Below are 22,843 nucleotides of genomic sequence, written 5' to 3' on the forward strand. Positions count from 1 at the left end.
CGTACTCTTAAAGGAATTTTTGATTACTTGGGTACCTACTGATGATTCTGGGAACCTCGTGAGGACCATTTGGCAGACATAAAGGATTCCCTTCGGAATCCCAAAATGACTTCCTGAGGAATCCCAAATTGATTCCTTTCGGAGGTTTCCTATAAAGTTCCATAAAAAATTTAAAATGGAAAAGGATTTGAATGAATTGACGAATTTGAGAGGCAAAAAGAAAATGACAAAGTATACGGCAGTGATTTTAAAATGCCTGTACAAAATTCAAAACGAATTCTAATTAAAAACTAATATATGTAAAGTGCGAGAAAAATGGAAAGCTACATTTAGAACACATTCTTCCAAAACGAAAGTGCACCCAAAATATAGTTTTGCATTTTTATCGTGCTATCCATTGATTAGTTTTTAATTATAGAATTCGTTTAAAATTTAATACGGGCATTTCGAAATCACCGCCGTACACTTTACCATGAACGATTTTGTTGTTTCTTACCATCGCATGTCATTTTCTTTTTGCATCTCGAATTCATCAATCGCACATGCCCATTTATGTCTGCCAAATGGTCCTCACGAGGTTCCCAGAATCATCAGTAGGTACCAGTAGTACGTTTTTAGCTTAAGCAGCTCAGTGAATCCGATTAAGCGAAAAACGTACTCTACGGTAGTCATACACAACAGTTGTGCTCACCAATGGTATACATAGTTTAAGCATCGGTTTCTCGTAGAATTATTCTTCGATTTGATTGTGATAAAAATGATAAACTATTATCACTTGAATTTACTTTACTCACCATGAATAACGAGCTCACCCAGCTCTACGGTATCCAGAAGGTAGCTAAAGCCGGGAGGGTACGATGGGCAGGGCATGTCGAAAGAATGCCGACCAGCAACCCGGCAAAGATGGTGTTCGCTTCGGATCCGGCAGGTACGAGACGGCGTGCCTTGACATAGCGAACGAGGTGGGCAGACCAGATGCAAAGCGACTTGGCGAGCTTGGGGCGCATTCGAGGATGGAGAGATGCGGCCTCGAACCGTGTATTGTGCACGATTCTGCTGCACTACGTCCAGAATTTTCATCCAAAGTTCGCCGAATGGCTTCATTTTCCGCTTCGCTCGAAATCATATAATCGGCTTTCGACACGCCCTACCGACCACAATCAGCAACGAGACTAGCAACCTCGATGAGATGGGTTCCGTGGGTTCTTAAATATTGTTTTGCATATAATTTATTCCCGTGAAATGGGAAGCGTTTCATCAAATGCAGAAGTGCTGGAAGTTAACATTCAGAAGCATATCGGCTTCGTCCAAAACTTTCTACCGTATAACACTTGGTCTGTATTTTTTGGCTGTACAAGCTTACATATCGACATTCTTCAGATGGGAGTTCAGCATTTGCTCTGGTTTTGCAAGAGTTTTTGGTTACGTTCATCTACAGATCGGTCAATTTGCTATACAATTTCCTCCACCCAAATGTGTTATAATTCTTCCGATCTGTGAACGCACAAATTCCGGACTAGCTTTAAAAAATAATGTCCAACCGATTTTAGGAGCCGTCGATTCGCAGATGTAGAGGTGAGTAGTACGCTTACGTGGTTGATCAAATTCTGGGGTATAGTTGCGGATGAGAATTTTGTGCTACGTTTCTCCGAGAGTGTAATGTTTTCAACATCTGAAAAATGTAGTTGAGTAGAAGTATAAATAACAAAAAGCAAAGAATATCAATTATTACCTTATAAGTTGATTGTCAAGTCAAGGGGATGCGAATGGGTCCTTGTAGCAGTCAGAGGAGCAAGCCACCGGTGGATGCAGCTTGACACAATCAGTAAAATACCACTTTTTTTCGCATCCTGGAGAATCTTGACTTTTTGCAACCGGCATAAACCGGCATAAACATAAACCGGCATTTACATGCAACAGCAAATAAGGCGGCAGATGTTATCATGCGTCCGTTAATCCATTTTCCACCAAGGCTCATTGGTTTTGTTGTTGATGATGCGATAGAAAATATGAGGCATTACGCGCCGTTTGGAAGCGTTTTTCGGTTGCAAAAAACATTCAGGGAAATCGCCATTCGACCTGACCATGACAGCCAGCTTCTTACTGGATTTCTTCAGCCTTTGCCTACAAATTTTTAACACAAACTTTTTTAGCCCAGGAATTTTAAAATCACACTAGTTTTACCTGCTAGAGTACAAACTAATAAAATATCCATCAAAATAATATTTACAACCGATTCCGCGAACTAACGGAGGAGACATAATGAGCGAAACGAGCAAAACAAACGTGAGAAGCAAAACAAACTGTCAAAATGTCGGGAGGGGTAAGTCAACGCATGTACAACTAAATTATTGTAACTCTTCACCCACGAGGGGTATTTTTCCCAAAATAAAGAAGAAGACATGGTGCCCGAAATTTCAATGCCTTTGTACTGGACATCTCGGTCTATGTATTCGTCAATGATTCGACTCAGTTTGATGAATCGAGGTGATGTCTGTGTGTGTGTATGTTTGTGTGTCTGTATGGTCACTTTTTCAACCTCAAAAACTCACACGATTTTCATGTACTTAGACTTAACTGATTTTATCGCAACAAGTTGCATTCCGCAGAGCCATTCTTCTAATTACATGCTATTTAATTTCATCAAGATTGATTAATGCGTTCGCAGCTGACAAGGAAAATGGTTTAGGCAGTTTTCCATTTTTCCCATATAATCGGGACTACGAGCATTAAGCAGCTACCATGCTATAATATAAATTACGTTCGCTCGATGGGTTAGAATCCTCGCTACGGCAATATCGATAACGCTAACTCAACGAGCAAAGCTTTTCAAATGTGGAACGTGTTGAACACGAAAACTAATCGACGAACAACGCAACGCTTTTAGAGAGCCGACTCGATAATGATTATTGCCATTATACTTTATCGGAGCATTCGCACCAACACAGTTGTAAGTTTCATCGTTGGCAACAGAAATTGCACTCGATAACGACACGATTAACTGCTGGTCCGTACGCTCGTGGCCATGGTGGTGTTTGCGTTTGTTTTGTGTCATACATTGGAAGGGGAAAAGAGGGGTTTCTTTGATGCTTCAACATGCTGTTTGGTTTGGGTTGTGTGGAGTTATGGTGAAGTTTGGGTGATTTCAAGGACAAATTTGAACATAGGGTTCAGGCAGGTATTTTCGTCTTTTCGTCATAGTCTCGAAAACCAATGAAAGAGAAACTTTTTTGACAAACTCATCCGTATCAAATCGTAAGCTCAGGAGATACGTTCTGCTATAGTGGAGTTCTAGCTAAAGGACGTTCCTTTCGATGGTTTTAGCCCCTATGACGATGGACGGAAATACCTGCCGTGTCCCTAGTTTTCGTTTTATACATGGTCGGGGTTCTGCCAAACCGCTCCAAGTGGTTTTTTGACTTACTTGTAATATTTGGCTCGTACACAAACAACTGAAATCATTTAAAACCAATTCATGCGTATATTTGTTGTAGGATATCCTCAGTTGAGGGGTTGAGGGATATCCGTTACGATTTGCAATCAATTAAATGATGCATGAACGAAAGTTTGTACAGAAAATTGCGTAACTTTTCCTTGGTGCTTGGTGCGATTTGGCTCAACCCCGACCACATCTCCTTATTTCCATATTATATTATGTATGCGGTTTTGTTTGTCTTCTATTTATATTTAGGAATCAATTTAGGTTCAAAAATGGCATCGGGGCCTTGGCGAGAAGGGGTGGAGGTGTCGTTGGTTGAATAATCTTAAATGTATTTGACGTCATATTTAAGTCGGCCTTGAGGATTATTGGCTTAATTTTCAAAATGTTCGTGTACATTTCACTCCGAAATCGAACCTTTTATAGAAGGCTTGGAGACCCATGATGTTATATACATTACATACCAACCCGCCCAGTTAGTCATAACAATTATATCAATATTTGTTACAAATAACGATACTTGAAATAATTTTGTTATAAATTCTCTGTTGAAAATGGATGAAAGAAAATTTCACGATCGTCATAACTTGATTATAACATAATGTATTATGCTTGTTCTACAGAAAAACAAAATTGCCAACATTTTTGGTAGATAGGAATTGGAAAAAAACGAAGTTACCACCTTCAGTATATAATTGATTTAATCGAGAAAGGCACCGCTAGGTGGATTAATTTGGGTTTTTTCATTTTTTCTATTGTTTAACTGCCAAAATCACCGACAGTAAAATTATTTACCGAACAGTTCTGCTGTTGAGATTTCGGTGAAATTTTACCGAATTCGGCGATTTATATTAAGTGTGACCGAAGTGACTTTGAAGGCAATCCATCAGGGATTCCTACCGGAATGTTCCAGAGATTCCGACGGGAATGACCCAGGGATTTCAATGAGAATCTTTTAGATATCCTCCATCTTCCAGGAATTCCGACGGTAATATTGTAGGAATTTGAACGGAAATGTTCCAGGGATTCCGATGGGAATATTCCAGAGAATCGGAAGGAAATATTTCAGGGATTCCAATTAGAATCTTCAAGAGCTTCCGAATGGAATCATCCAGGACTTCCGACGGTTATGTTCCAGAGATTCCGTCGGAAATTTTTCAGGAATTCCAACGTGAATGTTCCAGGAATTTCGTAGGCACTGTTCCAGAGATGTAGAAGCAAATCGTCGAAGAATTCCGAAGCAATCTGTCGAGGGATTCCGAAGTAAATCGTCGATGAAGTCCGAACTAAATCTTCGAGGAATTCCGAAGTAAACCGTCGATGTATTCCGAAGCGAATCGTCAGAGGGATTCCGATCGTCGGAGGATTCCGAACCAAATCATTGAGGGATTCCGAGGCAAAACGTCGAGAGACTCTGAATTAAATATTCAAGGGATTCCGAAGTAAATCGTTGACGTATTCTGAAACAAATCGTCTAGGAATTCCGAAGCAAATCTACAAACGACTTCAACAAGCAAATCAACGAGATATTTTGAAGCAAATCCTCTATCGATTATGAAGGGTATCCTCCACAGATTCTCAATGGTATCTCTCAACGATACTGAAAGGAATCCAGTGTGAATTCTTCTGGATTCCGGTTGAAATACTTCGATGATTCTGAAAGGAATTCTTTAGAGATTCCAATGAGAATTTTTCTTGGATTCTGATGAAAATTATGTTTGGATTCTGATGAGAATCCTTCTCGAATGCTGATGGGAATTGCAGAGATTATCATGCTGTTAGGCAAGCAGAAGTCTGCTGATAAACTGTCACTACAGTCCGTGATGGTTGACCACGATTGCTTTGATTGATATTTTGGAGGCTCTCGGTTGTTGATCATATCATATCATTTATTGCTTTTCTCACCGAAGAATAGACTACCGTGCAAATTTGTCGAAGTACCAAAACAAATGCTCAAACGTCCGATGGTATAGAAATTAGCGAAAGCACAATCCAAAACATCATTCTTGCACCTTATCTCACACCTCAAACAGCTCTTTCTTGCAGTGGAGACGTCATCCATATATGGAGAAACTGGTGGGAACATATTTTGGTGGGACAATATTTTTAGCATGGGAGTCGAACACGGCGCAAAATTTGCAATAGATATTGCCTTTTCATAATTAACACCAAATGCAATTTTACTGCCACACAGAAATCTTTCTCAGAAATGAAAAACAAGCTCATTTGTCTTCCACACAATTTCATTATGACAGGGTGAATATGGGAAATAAATCTTTAGTCTTCAAACTTTTTCAGTAATTCATTATGCTATATGTTGAAAAAAGATATCACTGCCAACTAACTTTTCAAATCCTAGGGGGGCTATTTTTTTCTGGGGAGGGCTAAGGTCCCCTAGCTCCCACCTATTTACGCCTACGAATTTACCAAAAGATAAAAGAGCTATTAGCGTTGGAAATCTAGCCTAATTTTATGACGGTTTCGAATTTGGAAATTTTTGTTTTGCACCCTGTATCCGAGTCTTACTCTTAGACGTAGTTTACGCCAAAAAATGATTGTGGAAATTCTAATGCATAGGTAGTTGTTATTCAGACTAGAGCTGAAATGTTCATATTGAGCTTTTACTTCTGAAATGAAACAAAATAAAAATTTCAAATCTTCTATTTTTTAGTTTGAATTTTCCATACTAAATTAGTTTGTTGATAAAAACCTATTCAAATATCAATTCCGAGCGTACTCATTTTGTTTCGTAACTCATGTTGCTCTCTGGGCTGGAGATCCCTCTTCAGAGCATCAACGCCGCTGGGGGCTCTGTGGGACCACTTGCAAGCTCGGTTTGATCAACGAAGATGTGCCCAGAATCGGTAATGCCTTATGCCTTCCGCACAGTGTGATTGCCTCCACTCTTCTACCATAAGGTTCTGCAAATTTGCTCATACTTACTGATCGACATTTTTTTGCACAACTACCCAAATGTGCTGTGCAGCATACGTATATGGAGGCACGTACTTCTTTCTCGCAGTCACACATCTAACGAAGGTAGGTAACCAATCGCGGCTCGTCGATCGCGAAACGAGTTTCTCGTTGCACTAAGCCTGGCACCGTCGCACCAAAGGCGCGACGACGAATTCAGTTCAGTTTCTGTGGCATTCAATAAGGTGGTGCGCGGTGCTGTCCGATGCGTTATGCTTTATTTCGTTGGTCGAACTTGTATCGATTCCTGAAATTTCCTTTTACGCAATCTGGACCGAACGCTTGATGACCATTTGTGGGAGGTGGTCGTCGACCAGCATCGGCATGAGTTGCGGATCGTCTTATTTCTTCGGTCCAGCACCAGCGTCCAGAGTGTAAACGCAATCATGGCCAACTGAATGCTGACACGAACCTTTCACTAAACATGCGGAGATGGTCGTTTCAAATGGGTAAAAGGAGTATGCGACGGGTGCCTTTCGAGGGCTGATTTATTCCGCATGGCCTGTCGAAGATGGTCGCGGTTCTTACCTGTGCGTAGAATTTCGTTCAATTAGGGCTCGGACCGTGGTTCAAACGTGGTCATCTAATGCAATTAGCTTGGTAATTTTGCGATTTAATTACCATTTGTTCGCTTGACGACGACGTTTGGATTCGTCATCTATCGGTGCGGAGTTCCACCTCCAAAGTGCAACACACTACTCCGTTGAAAATGTTATACTGGCGGGAAGTGTGTATAGAGTACGCATATGGCTCGCTCGCAGTTGGTTGGCTCGCAGAAGAGATATAATACCGCCACTAGCGGGTTTTTGGTACAGCATTAATTGATTAATGCGGTGAATTGGCTAGTACATAATTTGAATGGATCAAAACTGCTAACGTAGGTCCAACGTCAACAAATGCTTCATAGAAACAAGTTGCAGTACAAGATTTGGGCTCAATCGTACATAGTTAAGAGGTGTCAACAAGTAATACTTGAAATGTTGATTTTTATATCAAGAAAAAAGTGTAATGACAAGGATTTGACGCTGTTAATTAATTATAGTGCAGATGTACTTAGGAGAAACAATTATTTGAAAGGTTGAGTTCTAGTGCAAACAAGCCATGAAGGAAAAGAGGAAACCAAACTTATTGACTCACATTAGTTATTACCATTACATATCGCTCATCCGCTCATGCATCATCGTTGAAGCGTTATTTACGATGCGGTTATCACAGTTGTGCCAAACGATGCACGCTCGAGAGCAAACCTCAATGTGACGCAATAATCGCCAGCTGTGATTTTCTGAGTGCAATCAGAGGAAGGAAGCGCATCCACCGCCACCACCACCACATAAACTCGGTTCTGCTCGTTAGGTTAGAATCAGCTTTCTGATTGAGCCCGATGATATGGTTCCAGAGGCTGCCGAGCCGAGTGATAGGGTTATGATGTCGGTTGGTTGGATGCTCCCGATGCTGCCCTAATTAGTAATCCGATCAGGAGAATCCAGATCACACGAGAACGGGAACGTGGACCACAACAACAACAGCAGCAACAGCTCGGTATCGATCCCCGGAGGCTGCTCCAAGATTAACCTCCATTTGCCTCCATAATGGTTAAACTGGGATCTGGGCAACCGGCGGCAAACCACAGCCAATCAATCGGGTCCTCCTCGGGTCGGTATGGCCCGGGTATGCGCCTAATGCTGGGGATAAGCTTGGCTCAACCCGAGTAAAACAACAACATCTAATGAACGAGGGACGACGATGTGCTGCTATGTGGGAAGCACGTGTAGCGGGACCTCTGTGGCAAGATAGTGTCTCTATATAGTCGGGTGAAATTGACGTACACATAAGTAAGATATAGGCTTCCGTTTGGCAGCCTAACCGGTACAGGGAAATGAGCCAGCATGGATAGGATCGAAGACGATACCAGCCCTAATCCGAGACTAGTTAGTTGTGTTTTACTGTTTTCCATGAAGATTTGAAGCGTAACGTAGCTGTAGACGGTGAGGAGATTAGCATAGCAGCGGACTACGTTGAAGTTATCCAATTAGCGTGGCATGTAATCTCTTGTCAAGTGGTGTGGATTGTTTATTCTCCTTATTTTTGGTTGTGTGAGCGTAACATTTTTTTGACGTAAGACTACGTCTGTCTTTTCTATATTGGGGTACACTTTACGATTGCGAAAATCGGTGACCGAACGAAATTATGATAGACTTTAAACTTTAATATCTCAGCCGTTTCTCGATGGATTTTCAATTTTTTTTGGACCATTCGATCAAGGATGAGTCAACGCTTCTTTGTATTTGTATGAAAATAATGATTTTTAACTATTTTTATTGATAATTGATAAAGTTTAGAAATAGGTAAACCAACCAATCACGTACATGCATCACTAGCACAGACATCAAAATCAAGCAACTAGCGGGTTTGGATCCAATCCTTAGTTTGAGCAAGATTTCACGCAGAGCGGAAGCATCAAAGCGTTCGTAGCGGTGCGGACACATCATCACGTGTTGGTAACATTTTCAATGGAAATCCATCCATCGCATTGGTTGTGGTCCTCGATGTGTTGCTGCAGATCATTCAACCTCAACGAACCAACATTTTATATGAAGAAAGGGTTGACTGCAACCCAACCCTAAGCCGCCAGTGGCGATGCTGAAGATTTATTACAAATTGTGGTGTCAGTTAGTTGTTGGAAAGGCGCATTGGGGAAAGAAAATTGGTTCTTTTCATGACCAGCATTTTCTGAAAAGAAAGGTTTAATTGCGAAAATGGACTATTTCTGATTTCATCCATTCAATTTACGGGCTTAATTTATTGGATACAAGAAAGCTGCTTTCCGGCGCGCAAGCCATTTTGATCGGGATTCCGCAAAGAGCGGTTTAACCATTTATAAGGTAGTGGCACCAACAAATTATATGTTTTTCTGTTTATTAACAAGAGCTCTTCTTATTATTTCTTATGTAGTGTATGCGATTTCCAACTAGGACTCTTCGCTAGAAAATGTAACGTCCCTAGTTTTGATTTGTTTTACGTAAAACCTAATTTTTTAAAACCTTTTATTCATTTTTGTTGTTGCCTTTTCTCCCACTTGCAAGGCCGTGGCAAATATCATTCCCCGAACGGCTTGTTGTCTGTGGAATCCCGAAAAAAATGGCTCGTGCGCGCCGGAAAGCGGCTTTCTTATATCTAATAAATTCTATATTCCATTAGCATCGCCCCTTCATTAATCGTTATAAGTGCACATAATATTTACACCCATATCTGATCACAAAGGGGCGGGGCTAACGAGCTTAGTTTCTTGAATACAAGAAAATCGGGATTCCGCAAAGAGCGGTTCGACGAAAATTGATGCAGCGAAGCGGACACAGCGTGGCGTGGGTAGCAGTGGCTGAAAATGTCTTAAAAATTGTGGAGGCTAAATCATCGAGTGGCGGTCGAACAATTTCAACGCAAGGTGCCGACAAGCGTTTGGATGCAGTTAGTTATTGGATTATGAAAAGAAAATTGGTTCTTCTCAGGACCAGCATTTTATGGAAAGAAAGTGTTAAGCGAAAATGGACTGTTTCGGTAGCATTGGGATTGGCGTGGTGGTTCGGTTACTGTTAGTGATTCCAAATTTATTGCATCATCTCCCTCCGACGCGCTATCAAATTCGCTCGTTACGATTGAGTTTTGCACTTTGAAGAAAGTTCATTTCGAATAGTCGGATCAAACTTCTTTTGTATAAAATCCATGAAGACGCCATCTCAGTGGAAACTATCTACAGCAACCACCCATCGGCGAACTTCGCTCGGACAGACAAATGCCAAGAGATAATGTTTTGTAATATGAAGAAACTTTGTCTTGAGTCAAATTTCTGTTGTTATTCTTAGCAACAATACGCATCTTAAATAATTAACAGCTCAACAACCAAATTCAGAATCTTGCGAGAAAATTTCATAGGATTCTTTGAATTTGTCATTCTCCGAACGGTCCGTTTTCTGCGGAATCCCGATCAAAATGGCTCGTGCGCGCCGGAAAGCAGCTTTCTTATGTCTAATGAAGTAATTCTATTAGGCCCGCCACTTCATTTTCACTTAAATTTAATTTATTTTCATTTTCTTTTTGTGTTCATACAATAGTGTATCAGTTTAAGTGTTTGGCCACCTGGCCGTTCATCTTCATTTGTTTTTTCTTGTTTGTTTTGTAAGGGTAATTGTTTTGTGTTCAATTTTTACATGTTAGCCTTGAGGAGGCATTAGTTAATTTTAAAATTTGATAACCTAACTAACTATTTACACTAATATTTACAATAAAAATTTGATAACCTAGATTGGAACTAGTGCCCTAATTGGAGCCTGATCCGAATGCAAGCAACGGACCCTAAACTTTTCTTTACACTCACCAAAGCGTTCATGTAAGGTTTTTATTCCGGCCAGACGGTGGACCTCGGATGTTCTTGTCCTAGGAGGGGTGTTGAGGATCATCCTCAGGAATTTGTTTTGGACCCGTTGAAGTTTGAGGTGGTGGGTTTTAGCGCAGCTCTCCCAGACCGGCATGCCATATTCGATCACAGGGAGGATGATTTGCTTGTAGACAGCAAGCTTATTTTTCAGGGACAATGATGACCGGCGGTTGATCAAAGGGTACAGTAGTTTCAACAAGACGTTACACTTTGTCACCGTTTTGTCAACCTGTTGCCTGAAAATAAGCTTGCTGTCGAGGGTCAAGCCAAGGTAGTCGGCCTCATTGGCCCATTCCACAGTCGTGCCATTGAGGATGATTTTACAGTCGCCAGGCGGAACAAGTTTAGGGGATTTGGAGTGGGGGAAAATGATGACCTGGGTCTTCGCCGCGTTGATCCAGGTCTTCCAGATGGTGAGGTACTCTATCAGGGCCTTTGGAGGCCTCGTTGGCGTTCTGCCACTGGCGCTCTGATCACTCCACCATTGTAGACGATGGAGGTGTCATCTGCGAACAGAGACAGAATGCCGCCTTCTGGAGGTTCTGGCATGTCGGAGGTGAACAGATTGAAAAGCAGGGGCCCGAGGATACTGCCCTGGGGATGCCTGCGACGATGTTGTGCGCATTGGAACTCGCTCCGCTGATTGAGACCCGGAATGTTTATACCGACAGGAAATTTTTGATGATTTTCACCAGGTAGCTGGGAAGATTGTAGCGTTGTAGTTTGTACACCAGGCCATCATGCCATACATTGTCAAATGCCTTCTCGACATCGAAGTAAGGCCATGGCGGATGTTTTCGAGACAAACTTGTTCCGTCTGAGGACGTTGTTAACTCGAGTCAATTGGTTTACAGTTGACCGACCGCGTCGGAAACCAAACTGTTCCTCGAGCAAGATGTTGATATTTTCGGCAGACTCAAGTAAGCGGTGATGAATAGCTTTTTCGAATAGCTTGGATAACCCTGAGAGAAGGCTGATGGGTCGATAACTTTTGGGGGAAAAAGGATCCTTCCCAGGCTTCCGGATGGGGATGACTTTCGCTGACTTCCAGGACGATGGGAAGTAGCTGAGCAGGAGACACTGATTAAAGATCAGCGAGAGGTGCTTAAAGAACGGAGCACTCATGTGCTTGAGCTCTAGATTCAGGATGCTGTCGAAGCCTGGGGCCTTCATGTTCTTCGACGATTTGATATAGGCCGTCAATTCGTCAGCGGAGATCTCCAACTCCTCCGAGAAGTCGTTGGGAATCAAATGAATGTTTTTAGCATGCTCGTTGACGGCTGCTTCGTGTGGACTGACGATGTTCTGCCCAAGATTGTGTGAGCTGACGAAGTGACGACCTATTTCAGCGACCTTCTCTGCAGGAGTTATCAAGCGTTCCTTAGAGCCATTATTGTCTAGTGGGATCAAAGGTGGAATGGGCCGAGGCTTGGGTTTTAGTATTTTGGTCATTTTCCAGAACGGCTTTGCATAATGTGGGAGAGTGCGAATCTTATTCGAGAAATCGTTGTTTTTGTGGACCACCATTCTGGCCTTGATAATTTTTGTGATTCGATTGCAGCGTGCCTTAAGCTCAGGCAGTCCAGTACGCTGAAACTGCCTGCGAGTGACATTCCGCAATCGAATCAAATCTTTGGTGAGTGTATCGATGTTTAAGGAGTTGCTTACCTGCCGAGCCGTCGGGACATGCTGCTCTCTGGCCACCGAGATTGCCTCTTCGATGGCGCACAGCTGGCGGTCGATACTTTCCGGCGTCTCCGGACGCACCTCGTAATCGATGGTGTTGTCGACGCACTGCTGGAACCGCTGCCAGTTCACTCGATGGTAGTTCCGCCTTGTTAGCTCGTGCCGATTCATCGAGGAGCCCACTTCCGCCACCACCGGATAGTGGTCCGAGCTAAGCTCTTGGAAGACGACCGGCTGGGAGACGTGATTGTGCATGTTCGTGATGTAGATGTCGAGCGTAGCATGGGCCCCGGACCGAGTCAACCGGGTAGGGCTGTCAGGGCTCAGGATGGTGTAGTGGCCCACTAGTTCGTCGTTGGACCAGACGACTCCGTTCCGGTTGGAGACGGTGTTTCCCCACGATTTGTGCTTTGCGTTCAGGTCTCCGGCGATGATAAACTGCCCCTGCCGCCGAGTGAGCTTGACTATATCCCTTCGTAGCTCGGCCGACGTGCCATCTTCGACTTTGGCTTGTGTGGGACAGTAAGCCACGATGAGAGTGACGACTCCGACGGAAGTGATGACTTCCACTCCAACGGCTACGATGAGTTTGAGCTTGAAGTCCGGCAGCAGGCGGCAGGCGATGTTGCTTCGCAAGGCGATTGCCACTCCTCCCCCTCTGGAGCTTGTTCGATCGAACCTCACCAGCCTAAAACCCGGAATTGTTGCACTTACCTCGGGCTTCAGGTGGGTTTCGGTGATGAAAGCCGCATCAATCTCCTTCTCCTGAAGGAAATCGCTGAGCTCGATGATTTTGCTCTTTAGTGAGCAAGCGTTCCAATTGACCAGACCCACCCTAGCAGCCATTTTCAATGACGAACATGCCCAGGGTGAAGATCTGGTCGAAGCGAGTTTTGCAACTGCGTAGTCGCGTTGCCAGTTGGGTGAAAATCGGAACTAGCTGCTCCGATGTGTAGAGCGGTGGGTCGCCCTCGGCCGGAAGGGGCTCATCATCCTGACGACGGAATCCAGGGGGAGGAAGCGGGGGCCATTCGCTGGTGGATGGTGTTGGAGCTTGAACTGATGCTGCAGCAGCCGCCAGCCGTTTGTGTGGCTGCAAAGGTGGAAGAATTGGTATCACTCGCCGGGGAGCCGGGATGGCCGGAAAGTTCACCTCGTTGAGAGCAGGAACTCGGTTCTTTTTCGGCAGGGACCTGGTGGAGGCCTTCTTCCTGATTTCCAAAAACGCCGCCCGCTTTGGACAGTCCTTGGTTGTAGCCCGATGCTTGTCGCCACAGTTGGCGCATTTTGGATCAGCAACCTCCATCTTGTCGCACTCATCGGTCGGATGGAGCTCGCCACATTTGTTGCAGCGCGGCTTCATGTGGCAGTTCCTGGTGCCGTGCCCGAAATTGAAGCAGTTGGTGCACTGCGTGACGTCGCGCTGCACTGGCCGATATCGCTCCCAGTCAACGACGGTGTAATTTATAACGCCAACCAGCTTTAGGTCCTTCCACGTGGTGGAGCCGTGCTCCAGGTGGACCAGGTAAAGCTGGTCGCGATATCTCCTCGTCTTATCGTGACGAGCGATCTTGTGCACGGCCACCGGTTTCAATCCGCAACTTTCGAGCTCAGCTTTTAGCTCCTGTTCCTTCATGTGGTGGAGTCCTCGCAGCAAAGCCTTTAGCGGCTTCATGCCGGGGTGGTCATGAGTGTAGTACTGATATTTGTGGACCTCGAGAAACTCCACGACGAGCGATGGCGCCACTTCATTAATCGTGCATGAGTGCATATTATTTTTACACCCACACCAGATCACAAAGGGGCGGGGCTAACGGGCTTAATTTATTGAATACAAGGAAGCTGCTCTCCGGCGCGCGACAGCCACTTTGATTGGGATTCTGCAAAGAGCGGTTCGACAAAATTTGATGCAGCCGAGCGGACACAGCAGCTCGAAGGCGGGGGGTGGAAGTGGCAATGCTGAAAAAAAAAACCCAGATTAATCCACCTATAGCGGTGATGGTGCCTTTCTCGTTTCTTTCGAGTGAGTAATATCTACGCACTTTTGGTGAAAAAAAAGTATTTTGACCATAACTTCTGAGCCTATAGTCCGATCCGGCCAATTTTCAACAGAAAACAATGGGACCGGATTCTGCATCGAATGCAACTTCTTGCGAGCAAATCGGCTGAGGGTACATATGTGACTAAAATGAGTGAGATTTTGAAAAATGTATTTTGGCCATAACTCCATAGTCCGATTCCGCCAATTTTCAATACGAAACAATGGGACAAGATTCCGCGTCGAATGCAACTTGTTGCGAGAAAATCCGTTAAAGATAAGTGCCTGATAAATGAGTGAGAATTTTGTACGTGTTTCTCATGAAAAAAAAATTTTTTTGGCCGTAACTTCAAAACCCATAGTCCGATTGAGCCAATTTTCAATACGAAACAATTGGGCAAGATTCTACGTCGAATGAAACTTGTTGCGAGAAAATCAGCTTAGAGTAAGTGCCTAAAAAGTGAGTGAGAATTTTTCTTATACAAAATATATTTTGGCCATAACTCCGAATCCCATAGTCCGATTCCGCCAATTTTCAATACGAAACAATGGGACAAGATTCCGCGTCGAATGCAACTTGTTGCGAGAAAATCCGTTAAAGATAAGTGCCTGAAAAATGAGTGAGAATTTTGTACGTGTTTCTTATGTAAAAAAAATAATTTTGGCCATAGCTTCGAAACCCATGGTCCGATTGGGCCAATTTTCAATACGAAACAATTGGACAATATTCTACGTCGAATGAAACTTGTTGCGAGTAAATCAGCTAAGAGTAAGTGCCTAAAAAGTGAGTGAGAATTTTTCTTATAAAAAAATATTTTGGCCTAAATCCGATTCCATAGTCCGATTCCGCCAATTTTCAATAGGAAACAATGGGACAAGATTCTGCGTCGAATGCAACTTGTTGCGAGAAAATCCGTTAAAGATAAGTACCTGAAAAATGAGTGAGAATTTTGTACGTGTTCTTATGTACAAAAATGAATTTTGGCCACAACTTCGAAACCCATAGTCCGATTGGGCCAATTTTCAATACGAAACAATTGGGCAAGATTCTACGTCGAATGAAACTTGTTGCGAGAAAATCAGCTTAGAGTAAGTGCCTAAAAAGTGAGTGAGAATTTTTCTTATAAAAAAATATATTTTGGCCATAACTCCGAATCCCATAGTCCGATTCCGCCAATTTTCAATACGAAACAATGGGACAAGATTCCGCGTCGAATGCAACTTGTTGCGAGAAAATCCGTTAAAGATAAGTGCCTGAAAAATGAGTGAGAATTTTGTACGTGTTTCTTATGTAAAAATATGAATTTTGGCCATAACTTCGAAACCCATGGTCCGATTGGGCCAATTTTCAATACGAAACAATTGGACAATATTCTACGTCGAATGAAACTTGTTGCGAGTAAATCAGCTAAGAGTAAGTGCCTAAAAAGTGAGTGAGAATTTTTCTTATAAAAAAATATATTTTGGCCATAACTCCGAATCCCATAGTCCGATTCCGCCAATTTTCAATAGGAAACAATGGGACAAGATTCTGCGTCGAATGCAACTTGTTGCGAGAAAATCCGTTAAAGATAAGTACCTGAAAAATGAGTGAGAATTTTGTACGTGTTCTTATGTACAAAAATGAATTTTGGCCACAACTTCGAAACCCATAGTCCGATTGGGCCAATTTTCAATACGAAACAATTGGGCAAGATTCTACGTCGAATGAAACCTGTTGCGAGAAAATCGGTTAAGGATAAGTGCCTGAAAAATGAGTGAGATTATTTTGCGCACTCACATACACACACACATACACACACATACACACACACATACACACACATACGCACACACATACACTCAGACATCACCTCAATTCGTCGAGCTGAGTCGATCGGTATATAACACTATGGGTCTCCGGGACTCCAATCAAAAGTTCGTTTTTGGAGCGAACATATAGCCTTTACGTATACTTTGTATACGAGAAAGGCAAAAATAATTTTGGCCATAACTTCGAAACCCATAGTCCGATTGAGCCAATTTTCAATACGAAACAATTGGGCAAGATTCTACGTCGAATGAAACTTGTTGCGAGAAAATCAGCTTAGAGTAAGTGCCTAAAAAGTGAGTGAGAATTTTTCTTATACATAAATATATTTTGGCCATAATTCCGAAGCCCATAGTCCGATTGGGCCAATTTTCAATACGAAACAATGGGACAAGATTCTACGTTGAATGCAACTTGTTGCGAGCAAATCGGTTAAGGATAAGTGCCTGAAAAATGAGTGAGAATTTTGTACGTGTTCTTATGTACAAAAATGAATTTTGGCCACAACTTCGAAACCCATAGTCCGATTGGGCCAATTTTCAATACGAAACAATTGGGCAAGATTCTACGTCGAATGAAACTTGTTGCGAGAAAATCAGCTTAGAGTAAGTGCCTAAAAAGTGAGTGAGAATTTTTCTTATACATAAATATATTTTGGCCATAATTCCGAAGCCCATAGTCCGATTGGGCCAATTTTCAATACGAAACAATGGGACAAGATTCTACGTCGAATGCAACTTGTTGCGAGCAAATCAGTTAAGGATAAGTGCCTGAAAAATGAGTGAGATTATTTTGCGCACACACATACACACACATACACACACACACACACACACATACACACACACACATACACACACATACACACACACATACGCACATACATACACACAGACATCACCTCAATTCGTCGAGCTGAGTCGATCGGTATATAACACTGTGGGTCTCCGGGACTCCAATCAAAAGTTCGTTTTTGGAGCGAACATATAGCCTTTACGTATACTTTGTATACGAGAAAGGCAAAAAGGCAAAAAATAAACTTTGGCCGTAGGGTAATTCGTCAAATGTTGAACGGCTAATTTCTTCGCCTATTGTTGAACGCACGTGCATTTCTTATGGGAGTTCAACAATAGGCGACAAAATTAGCCGTTCAACATTTGGCGGTTTTCCCTATCTGTTTAATTTTCAATACGAAACAATGGAACAAGATTCTGCGTCGAATGCAACTTGTTGCAGGCAAATCGGCTGAAAGTAAGTGCCTAAAAAATGAGTGAGAATTTTTCTTGTCAGCAAATGTATTTTGGCCATTACTTTGAATCCCATAGTTCGATTCGACCAATTTTCAATACGAAACAATGGGACAGGATTTCGCGTCGAACGAAACTTGTTGCGAGCAAAACGGTTAAGGATAAGTGCCTGAAAAATGAGTGAGAATTTTGTACGTGTTTATCATGTGAAAAATTGGATTTTGGCCATAACTTCGAAACCCATAGTCCGATCTGTCCAATTTTCAATACGAAACAATGAGATTCTGCGTTGAATGAAACTTGTTGCGAGTAAATCAGCTAAGAGTAAGTGTCTAAAAAGTGAGTGAGAATTTTTGTTGTAAAAAAATATATTTTGGCCATAACTCCGAAGCCTATAGTCCGATTCGGCCAATTTTCAATACGAAACAATGGGACAAGATTCCGCGTCGAATGCAACTTGTTGCGAGCAAAGAGTTAAAGAGTTAATGATAAGTGCCTGAAAAATGAGTGAGATTATTTTGCGCACACACATACACACACACATACACACAGACATCACTTCAATTCGTCGAGCTGAGTCGATCGGTATATAACACTATGGGTCTCCGGGACTCCTATAAAAAGTTCGTTTTTGGAGCGAACATATAGCCTTTACGTATACTTTGTATACGAGAAAGGCAAAAATATCGAGTGGCGGTCGGATAATTTCAACGGAAAGCTTGGATGCGTTTGGATGCAGTTAGTTATTCATTTAAACAAATTTATTGCATCATATCCCTCCAACACGCGCTTGTGATTCTGCATTATCCCGTTTGTTATTGTATCATTTTGTCATCATTTATTGAACCGGGTACCTCATATTAATGACAATCGTTGACAGATCCAAACTGTGGGGTTTGAGTATGTTACCTTCCGCGTGTGATTATACATTAACAACTCAGATCTCGGCGGCGTGCACATGAACCGACGGAAAGCTGCTGTCATGGCATTTCGCTTCAGCCGGCGATCCGGCCAATTTATTTTTTGGACCCTGACGCTTATTTCAAAAGGTAAAATGAATTCAAGTGGTTAATGTGCTAATGTGTTAATGTGTTAAAATATTGAACGGATTAAAAAAAAAATCACAAGTCAAGGTGGTTTGCATTGCAACAAAGCGCGTCTGGAAAACCGCTAGAAAATGGATTGTGATTTGGTAAATCAAAAGCGTGTCTCAAAGACCGCTGGAAAATGGATTGTGGTTTGGGAAATCAAAAAAGGGCGTCTCGAAGACCGCTGGAAAATGGATTTTTATTTGGAAAATCACAAAGCGCGTCTCGAAGACCGCTGGAAAATGGATTGTGGTTCGGCAAATCACAAAAAGCGTATCGAAGACCGCTGAAAAATGGATTGTGGTTTGGAAAATCACAAAGCGCGTCTCGAAAACCGCTGGAAAATGGATTGTGGTTTGGAACATCACAAAGCGCGTCTCGAAGACTGCTGGAAAATTGATTGTGGTTCAGAAAATCACAAAGCGCGTCTTGAAGACCGCTGGAAAATGGATTGTGGTTTGGCCAGTGGCGTAGCCAGAAAATTGGTCTGGGGGGGGTTTTCTGAACATTTTTTTTTTCGAAAAAAAAATTTCTTCCAAAAATTTTGTCTTTGGGGGGGGTTTTATACCCAAAACCACCCCCGTGGCTACGCCACTGGGTTTGGCAAATCAAAAGCGCGTCTCCTCTCGAAGACCGCTGGAAAATGGATTGTGGTTTGGAAAATCACAAAGCGCGTCTCTAAGACCGCTGTAAAATGGATTGTGGTTTGGAAAATCACAAAGCGCTTCTCGAAGACCGCTGGAAAATGGATTGTGGTTTGGAAAATCACAAAGCGCGTCTCAAATACCGCTAGAAAGTGGATTGTGATTTGGCAAATCAGAAAGCGGGTCTCGAAGACCGCTGTAACATGGATTGTGGTTTGGAAAGTGACAAAGCGCGTGTCGAAGACCGCTGGAAAGTGGATTGTGGTTTGGCAAATCACAAAGCGCGGCTCGAAGACCGCTGGAAAATGGATTGTGGTTTGGAAAATCACAAAGCAATCACAAAATCACTGCTGGAAAATTGATTGTGGTGGTTTTGGAAAATCACAAGACACGTAAAAATAGTAAAATGGTTTGTGGTTTGGAATACCTCAAGGCGAATTTGGGAGACTGCCGAGAAAAGGCTTTACAATCTAGAAAATACCATGGTGAGTCTTGCAAGCATTGATTTTGGTTTTAAAATAAATTTTGTTAGAAATTCATACACTGAAACTACCAGTGACATCCCTACGTCTGGGCAGCGGACGTCCACACGTCCCAAACTAGCTCACCTCGGGACTTACTTCTCAGGGCCGGCTATGGGCCTGCTAGGAGGACACTTAAAACAAATCGAAGCGGACGTAACAATGTAGAAATAGGGCCAACGAACTTACATGCGGAAGGACAGTTTTGCATAATTGAAAGAGTTGAGGTACATTTTACTTATTTATTATTTTTCATGTTAGTGTTAGGGTGAGATTAGTAACCGGTGCGGCCGATCGATGCAGTTGGGGCCCATAGTTGATAGGCGAGAGGGAGAGTATTTGGGAACATACCAAAGCAGTCGCTGTAGACCTTGACGAGAACCAGGTCTGGGCTTGTACAGCTGCGTAGAGGGGTACCCCGCCGGCTTCCGGAGATGGACGGCGATCAATTTTAGATGTCCTTGGGCAAAGATTACCGCATCCGAGTTGTAGGCCGGATGCCCGAACGACGAATCCAGGTCGGGGTGACTCGTAACACCGAAGGTGGCGTGGGTTGAACACGATGAGGGGCGATGTACTTGACTAGTTCCCGTACTTGAAATGCTTCCTGCCGGCTTCCCACAGAGGCGGGGTATCGAGGTCAGGTGGCAGCGGTCCTGAGCACCGATTTCGCCTTAAAGCGGTCCTGTTGAAATTCTGATTCCTGATGGCACCCGGTAGAGATGTAGTGGGTGCGGGTTCGAACGCACATGGGTGCCGAAGAAGGATAAATCTAGAACCGACTTCTGGCCCGCTTCCGCGAGGCAGGAGATCGAAAACGGGGCTAGCTGTCCCGGGGCACAGAGTTCGTTTAATGCGACCACGCTGGAGATCGGATTCCCGATGGCGACCAATGGAGCAAGAGTAAATGCGGGGTCGCTCACACACACACGCGGGGGCCGAGGAACGGCAGATCGACCAAAAATGCCACAATTGCTACCAGGCCTCTCGGCGAGCGCGGTTTACTACAGCTTTCCGACTTTGGACACCGGCTACACCTTTTCCTCCAAACTTTCTAAAACCGTTCTTCTGGTCTTTCACCATGCGTTCTTCACTTCTCCTTTTTTTTCAGCTGCTCGTCGTAGATACGTCTGCTACCTTCCGAGTTATCACACTTTTTTCCCGATTTTTCTCCACTCCTTCTTCACCTTTTTTTTTCGTTTTTCGCCCCGGATTTGGTGTTGCCAGCGAACCATTCGCCTTACCATCAGGGATGTCCGTCATGTAGCGTTAGTATTTTTTTACACGTTTATTTCTGTTTCCCCATTCATTTATTTTTATTTGGGAGGGGAGGGGGGGACTACATGCGAAGTTTAACAATTCGTTTTCTAATATTATTAGTAATAAAGTTAACAATACCACGACTGCGTAAGTGAGTTGGCTTGATTGTTATCGAATAAGGTAACAACACTTGGCAGCTTAAATTTTTTGAGACAACCAGATAAGCTAGATCAAACAGAATCTTGGATATATGGAAAACTATCGAATGCTACAAAATGGGTGTTTGGTGGAAGGAAAAATATATTATCTTGAAGTTTATTTCGGAATTCTCTGACGTAGTATTCATTAGCTGAATTACCTGTTGGATCAGATATCCGAAATTCTTGAAGTTAAAAAACGTTGCCAGCATTTACAAAGCTATTAGTTCGGAATTGTTGGCTAATAGTTAACATAAGTCTAAAACTTAAGTATGATACCTCATTCAAGTATGCTATCTCAGCTAAATTCTAGATAAATATCATTTTCTGGGCGGTTGTTCGGAAGTTCAACATCGATATGTCGAAGGTCAACTTACTATACACGAGGCTGAAAGTTGGATCAAATGAACGGAATAAGATGTTAATATTATTGCTGCAATCTATAATGTTTCTTGAGAGATCAATAGTAACACTAGGTATCAATTTAATCGATTGCTGCCGATCATAATACCTGGTTTACAGTTCGTGAGTGATAAAACGGCCTACTTTTCCATACTAACGAAATGGGTGCTTTAATGACCATTTTGCAACTCAAATGAGTTGCATAAAATCCATTATAGCTCTCATTTGGGTGCTATAATGAAAAGCCAACATAAGCACAGTAGTTACATGAGAACGTTTTGATGAATTAGCTTGAGTATTAAGTGTTGACGATAGGCAATGAGAAGTCTCAATTTTGTAAATCGATTTTTATTAAAGGATTACAAAATTCCTAAGGCAGAATAAAATGTGTTATCAGTCATTTTAGGTTATTTTTATAATGGAAAGTACTTACTATAGTATCTTTCTCACTGCTATTTGGCTATCAATCAACGATTAAGTTTTTAAGACACTAGTCTGTATCGCGTGTAGGAGCATTAATAAAGTCACAATTAGTTATTTTATTCTTGTTTTTTTGTTATTGTTGCATGTTTAGCTTACCGTGAATTACAGGTACTATCTCAACGTGGTTCTTAGGCTCTTTGGAATGGAACTATTCTGCATGCTTTAGGATAACAAATTTAGTTTAAGTTAGGTAATTAAGTTCATTGTTTTCTTACCACTCAAAGTAGATAATAACAAATTTAGGTAGGTAAGTAGATAATAACGAATTTAGCATAAATTTAACTTTAAGTAGGAGTAACAAATTTTTAGGAAACAATTCGAGCAGCTTCACTATGTTGTTGACAGTTATTGCCCGGCGTACAATCCCTTCTATCGTTCGCAGGTGTGGCAGAGGTTAACGTGAAATCTACAGGGGTGTATTTCGGTTGTTAGACGTTGCGCATTCAACACTAAGTGTTCAAATAGTGTGTTCTCTTCGTCACATGAATAGGAATAGTTTGATGGACATGACATCAAAATTTTCCAAATTCAAGTTCATCATCGCTTCATGGCTTGTAGAGCTACGCAATGTGGCACGGTAACATGGAATCTAATAGTTCTCTGCCGCAACATTATTGATTGGA

The 22,843-nt window shown here is 42.6% G+C and overlaps 2 protein-coding genes and 1 long non-coding RNA gene across 4 annotated transcripts in view; 2 read left to right on the plus strand and 1 right to left on the minus strand.

Annotated features, from left to right (window-relative positions):
* Positions 1-22,843, plus strand: part of LOC134210600 (zinc finger protein 431-like) — a 93,124-nt gene that overhangs the window by 52,743 nt on the left and 17,538 nt on the right. The window lies entirely within an intron of this gene.
* Positions 1-22,843, plus strand: part of LOC134210599 (neogenin) — a 565,173-nt gene that overhangs the window by 22,668 nt on the left and 519,662 nt on the right. The gene's annotated exons all lie outside the window — the stretch shown is intronic.
* On the minus strand, positions 1,074-2,416 carry LOC134214879 (uncharacterized). The gene is made up of 3 exons (XR_009979958.1): positions 2,185-2,416; positions 1,733-2,124; positions 1,074-1,672 (listed from the first exon to the last, which is right to left on the minus strand). It is a non-coding gene; the product is annotated as an uncharacterized LOC134214879 (long non-coding RNA).

This window comes from Armigeres subalbatus, chromosome 2 (assembly GCF_024139115.2).
Source record: "Armigeres subalbatus isolate Guangzhou_Male chromosome 2, GZ_Asu_2, whole genome shotgun sequence".
Taxonomy (NCBI): domain Eukaryota; kingdom Metazoa; phylum Arthropoda; class Insecta; order Diptera; family Culicidae; genus Armigeres; species Armigeres subalbatus.